General features: G+C 43.4%; 1 protein-coding gene across 4 annotated transcripts in view; it reads left to right on the plus strand.

The window, feature by feature from the left end:
- Positions 1 to 3005, plus strand: part of opa1 (OPA1 mitochondrial dynamin like GTPase) — a 43431-nt gene extending 40426 nt beyond the window's left edge. For all 4 annotated transcript variants that reach the window (XM_080004757.1, XM_080004759.1, XM_080004758.1 and 1 more), the window contains one exon: positions 1207 to 3005. The gene's annotated coding sequence lies outside the window, so the exon portion shown is untranslated. The remainder of the gene's footprint in view (positions 1 to 1206) is intronic.
- The last annotated feature ends 3673 nt before the right edge of the window (positions 3006 to 6678 follow it).

Genomic DNA, 6678 nt, shown 5'->3' on the forward strand with positions numbered 1-6678 from the left:
TTGGCTATTTTTTTTTTCATGAAAACGTCCCTTAAACTATCGACAAAATAAGGAACACGTAATTTTTTGTTTTTCCAATGAGGACAATTCTTTACTTTAAGGGACGGATGGCAATACTAGTTACATCGTTTTTTCAAGTGGTAATTGTGGCAGTTTTGCCACCACACGCCACCCAAGTGGCGTTTTCAGGGCCCTCTGGCAGAGAGACACAGAGGACGGGGGTTGTAAACACCAGTTTATTGTAGCGAGGAGGCCAGGTGGAATTAGCCAGGAGCAGATGGAACATGTCATGACAGGGCTGCTATCCTGAGCGTGTGAGAGATGGGGGTTTTAACCTGCTGCTCGTTAGCCCGACCAATGAGCAACAGGCATGCAGCCACCCTGACCCAATCACCTAGATCCAGGTCAGGTGTGGCTGCTCAAACCGTCCCTTATCTGCACCACAGTAATTTATTTTAATAAGCAAACAGTGACACCATTTTAACACCAAAAAATATGCACGGCCCCATATATCTATAATAGATATTAAATATGGAAAGGGAGAGAGGTTTGAGGTTTGGCATGCCCACAACATTGGATGTTGAGCCGACGAGCCCACAAATGCCAGGTGCACAGGAGCCCCATTGCCGGCGGTGTGAACCTAGCATCACAAACTGCTCCCACCTTCTGCGGTGCATATTTGTGTGTCCAACCAAGGTTGTGAACTCTTGTGACAAAATTGAAACAATTTCCTGTACTGGAGAAGACACCAGGGTCGGCCTGTTCTCCCATTTTCTCAAACATATTTTCAATTAGTGATGCAAAATCTAGACACACGCACTACGACGGCCAAATTCCCACATTGAAATCCGTTGTGTCCTTCGTTGTGTGTAAAGGGCTCTGTGTTTGTGTTACTCGGGATGAAGGAATCCAAATCCAAAACTTCCCTAATATATGAAATAAGTAAAGCTCGGGTGAATTTCTTAGTAATTGAAGTGAATTGATATTGTGCCTTCACTAAAATAAATTGAATCTCAATCACTTCCTATACGGGATCTTGCATGCTCTTGTTTGCCAGTTCTGTTATACTTTATACTTTGCTTGGCTTTCTTTCTGGTTTGTTTTTTTTTCTTCAACTTTGAATGCATTTATTGTCAACTGAAAAGACAAACGACAAATGTACAAATGTACCACCATGTGTCATCTCTGTTCTGCCTTGGTTCGCAGGTTCCCTGAAAACGAACCTACAGCTCAGAGCGAACCAATGCACTGAATCAGGACAGAGAGTTCCTCCCCGCTTGTACCTGGTTGCCCTCCTCCCCCACCCCGCAGCCGCCTAAACGATCTGGTTTAGATATCCAACGCGCCCCCCCCCCCCCCACTCCCATCGCACTTGACAAAAAGAAGGACCTGAAGAGAAGGATAAAACCGATGAACAGTGGGCAGGTGAACAGAGCTTCTCATTTCTTTTCAAATTATTATTTTTTTTTGTTTCTTTTTTCTTTTTTTATTTTATTTTATATTTTCTCATAATCTGCCTTGGGACATCAGACTGAGTACGACTCTGCGGCGGGACACGGACGCCGGATGAAAAGCAAGAGACGAGCTCCTTCATTCTTGCCGTACCAATCCCTGTTCTCCCTTGTTTTTGAATAAATTAGGCTATTGTACGTGTTTCATCTTCTTACTGCTTTTTTTTCTGGTGTGTTTTATGTGTGTGCGTTTGCAGAAAACTTTCAGGCGTACTTTTCCATAGGTGACATTGTTATGGCTCCAATACCTTTGCCCCAACCCATTTCCCTGTAACGTGTCATGTGACCTGCTGAGACGTGTAGCCCAACACCACCACGCCTACCATGGGTTCTGTCGCGGTGTAAAATCACTCGGACACTATTCAAGCATTAAAATAACAGAATGATCACTGGACTGAATAATGTATCACTCTGTACAGTGTAATCATGTATGAAAATACCCGATAATGGCCAGTTTGGCGAGGGTGGTCATGTATTACTTCCTCTGACCCCCCTCTGGGGAATCTCTGACCCGAATTTCTCATTAACCTTTTGTTACAGTTACCACAAAACAAGAGTAATTCAAAGTTCAAGGAACAGATTTCATTTTAAATAATGGAAAAACAAACCAAACATTAATATTCCAGGGTTGATGCTATACATGATGTTTTTGTTCTACTAAAGTCATTTTCCTCAAGTAATCGACTTGCTCTATTTTAGGTTTCGATCCCGACTTTCACAATTTTTAATTGTATTTTTTTTCACATATGTGGAAAAAAAATAAAAAAATAAAAAAAATTGTGAAAGTCGGGATTTACAAATATTATTTGTAAATCCTTAACAAGAAATTCTTTCAGATTTACTGATGATTTACGATCTGTCTGTGGCCACTGCCAGTTGCTTTCCAAGTTTCACTGCTTTGGGGATGTTTAATCTTTTGGCAAAATAGAAGGTTAGTTTATGATGTTGCACATAATTGTTCTTATCAGTGGCCGGTGTTACTGGATGATAGGTATTGTTACTTTTGTAGATGCCCTCTGCTATCTCAGTTTCTTTCTCGTCCGTGTTTTGTATTATTATTTTTTTTCTTTTAAACCACTGCTTGGCTCATCACCAACTCACACTTCACCACCGTCATCACTCAGTCCATTTCTATCATCTGTCTTCTCACCTTTTGTCCTGCGACAAAGTATCTGTTGATGGATTGATCTGAAGGGGAGAGAGTGCTCTCGCCCTTGTTATTCATGTGTATATTGGTTTGTGTATATACACTGCGTTGTGTTCAGGTAGAAGTTGGTGAGTAGTTATGAAGCTGTTGTCGTCCACTACAGTGCTGGAGAGGGAGACACTCTTGTGACAGAACATCAATTGGTTTGTTCAAAGACAATATCAAATTCTGTATTTCCCGTTTATATGATGGTTGCATGGCGTACCCCATCAGATGTCCGTTATTTATTGAGCTCAATTGTTTCCTTCATGAAAAAAAAGTGAAAATAAAATTGACATGACAAAAAACTGCAATATTGTATTTAATTCTGTCAATGATATGAGCATTTACTCTTATTGATGAATGTTTCATAACTTATGATAGATATATGAAAACAGATTGGAGTGAGGAGCCCATTAGGCCATTATTAAGCCTGGTAAATTTAAGGGTGAATTAGGTGGAGGTTTTGATACAAACCTAAGTTTAGGTTAGCGGTGCGGCTGGGATTCATTCATACTGGAGAGCCCTTATTGTCTAGAAATGTGCAAACTGCTGTTGCCATTGGGGGAATAATTATAGGCACCCTGGCATATTTAAGAGTAATGACAAGTGAAAGAAAACAGCTGTGTTCACTAGAAGTTATCACCTCGAACGCGCTGGCCAATTATGTCTCTTCGGAGTGTAGACTTAAATGTATGTGTTTTTATTCCACATGCTGATGTTATCCTACAGCAAGCTGCAGCAGAGCCGAGTATGTTGACCTTTGTGTTCATGTAGCCAGGCTTCTGGCCCAAACAGCCCCGGCGCTTAACTCTCCACAGGCTGGAATCTCACCCAGCCGAACCCGGCTAAGGTTTTCCTGTGCCCCGGGGCCAGGTTCTTAGGGAGGTAGGGGGGAGGGAAGCAGCCGAGAGCCCGGCTGATTAATAAGGCAGGGTCTAGAGGTCCCGCACTCACGGGCAGCGTCTCCTCTTTCATAAGAGTCTGGTTGTTAGCGCATCTCCACATTGCCCGGGGACTCGTGGGCCAGCGGAGGGCCGGGTTGAGTGAGAGGGGGCCCTGGTCGTCTGCTGCCATCACCTGGGGCTGCACACATGGGAGATACCCTCCTCATGTCCACTTGCTGTTCTCAGGGCTGCTTCAAAATCCCCCCAGTTTTGAAGAAAACGCGCGGGGGCGGAGGGCTCTAATGACTCTGTAGCGTCCGTGAAAAGAAATGGGAAAAGTCAACCTCCAGCAGAAAGCCTTTGTGCTATCAGATAGTCACGTTCTGGGGAGGAGGGAGGCCGGCCCAGACACACTATACGTGCATTAGCATCTGCAAAGGCCGTCACGTTGACTAATAGTCAGCGCCACAACGGCACAGTGGCTCAGTTTGTGTTTTCCCCCAAAACCCATTATGCCACTGATACAAAGGCAGCCGGTAAAGACCTGTCAAATGTGCCACAGCAGCAGACGTGCACAAAGCATCATTGCTACTCGTCCGCTAGAAAATGAAAAGAGTCTTGTTGCTTCTATTTAATCCCCTGCCTCATCACACACCCATTCTGCCCGGTTTTTTTTTGTTTTGTTTTTTTTGTTTTGTTTTTTTTTGTTTTTCCTGTGGGGTTTTGGCGGGAGAAGGGTGGTGGGGTGGGCTACGGAGGCAGGGTATATGATGAAACCATTGAATAAGTCTGAAGTAAAACGACAAATTGTGGGCTTGGGTTTTTTTTGGCACTAGCCGCCATGTAGGCGTTTGTTTTCTGGCTTGTTGTAGAGACGGGCTTTGTTTCGTGATATGTGTCATGGAAAGGTTGGTTGAGGTTGTGGGGCAGAGGGAGATTCAGTCAGCCGCAGTCAAATTCTGCCTGAGCAACGGCTTAAGCTGCTTCAAATGAGCTTTTGTTTGTTGTAATATTGTCCGGAGTTAGGATCACAACAATTTATTCAAATTTATTCACAAAGGTTTCTTGTCTGTGTCGTATCCAGGAGATATGTGTAATAAAGTGAATCTATCCTATCTGGTCTATCCGGTACCTAATTACTTTGTATTTTGAGGATGATATTAAGGAGAAATAGTCGAGTAGTTTCTTTTCAATGGCCATGTGATTGCTGTAACATCCTGTTAACCTTGTGAGCGTGATATATCAATTCCTTAATGCTCTTTTGCATTTAAGAAACACAGAGAACCTCAATGGAAACAATGGAAACAAATTCACGATGTTCTTCAATATTTACTCCCAAGAAATAAAGAAGATTCCCCACAAGCTGATTAGAGGGACACGTAGGGGCAGAATTCTCCATGAAGTGTTTCTGTCAAAAAAGCTTCAGGAGGCAAAATATCTGTGGTGGTCTCTATATATATATATATATATATATATATATATATATATATATATAGCTATCTGCGCCGTCCTCAACGTCTGATTCACAAAAGATCCTGCGTTAATGATATGACAGCGCAAACACGGCCATAAGATTTTTCAGCAATGTGCAATTTGCCTTTGTTTTTAGTGTCTGATTGCAAGTATCCATGTCAAATCTGTCAACCCTCTCGTTTTACCCTGGAATCTCCCGTAATCTACCCTTCTCTCCTGCTGTCCTCCCATTTAAATATTTTCCCGTAAATCTCCTGTATTCCCGTATTCTCTGCTCTGCTGTGCATTCCCGCTCCCCGTTTCCCCACATAAAACCAGTAAAAACAGTGTGTTTTTTATTGTAGACGTATTCATTTCCTCCATTTTGAAATTGAATGAAATAAAAAAGCCCTGTGGATAACAGGGAGACTTTCTCAGTCACTCTCTTGAGCGGAGCTGTCCAGGGTCCTGAATCTCTACTGAGAAAGTCTCCCTGTTACACACAGGGCTTTGTTGTTTCATTCAATTCGGAAACAGAGGAAATAAATACACCTACATTAAAAACATTTGCATTATTTGCTTTGTTTGGAGAAACGGAGCGGAGATCGATCTCATCGCGCCACCGAGTGGAGTGAATGAGTTTTGGTCTCTGTTAAATCAAAAAGTGATATTGTCCTTCAAAATATCCGCTCATGCCTTCGCCAGGCTACAATAACTGCTGCCATGATAACTGGAAAGTCTCGGCATGACTCTTGACAGCTCTCTGAAGAAGGTAATAATTTCACTCTAACTGTGTGTAGCTATTAGCGCTGGTGCTTGTAAGTTGGACATTTTTGCAACGAGGCTCATTTGCAAAAAAAATTGCAGATTTGGCGCCAAATGCATGAACATTACCAAATGGAAATGCGTGGAAATACCACCGGGGCACCTAGCCACTATTTGCGTGGCAGCGCAGTTAGGGGTGCAATTCAGAGAGACGTGACTTTTTGTCTAATTTGTGCAGGATTAGTGGACGGAGAAGCCGCACAATCCTTTTGTGGATTTGCCCCTCAGTATCATGGTAATCATTTACACAGGTCATGGTTTAACCCTTTATCGGTGGAAAAAAAATAAAACAACCAAAACCCCACAATGCTTAGTCTCCCTATGGATCTGTTAATGGACACTGTAAGAGGACATTGACGAGAGGCGTCCACTGTGACACTTGAGATAAATGCTTTAGGTATAAATCAAACAGATAGTGCCTGGGGAGACATGCCGCCACTGTTCGCTCACCGCCCGTTAAACGTTATCAGCGGCTTGTTGAATCAACAGGCTTCCCTCTCCGTTTCCAACCAACAAAACCTGCCACTGTCCCCGGGGCCCGCTGCTTTCTGCCTGCCACAGAATAGACGTCACAATTGGCCATTGTGTTCATTATGTCGCAGCCATCTTCCCATTGCGCTGTGAGGTCCATTCCAGCGCTGAATTAGACCCGTGGGGATTTCAGCCGAGTCACAAGGGGTCACCGACCTTCTCTATCACACCCTTTGCACACACACACACACCTCTGTTCTTAGTGTGTGAGAGCTGTAAATTGTGGTGGTACAGATTATATCCTAGAAATTGAAAGAGGTTTGACTGTGTGACGGCCGTGCGGGTC

This window comes from Zeus faber, assembly GCF_960531495.2.
Source record: "Zeus faber genome assembly, chromosome: 1".
In the NCBI taxonomy this organism is placed as follows: Eukaryota; Metazoa; Chordata; class Actinopteri; order Zeiformes; family Zeidae; genus Zeus; species Zeus faber.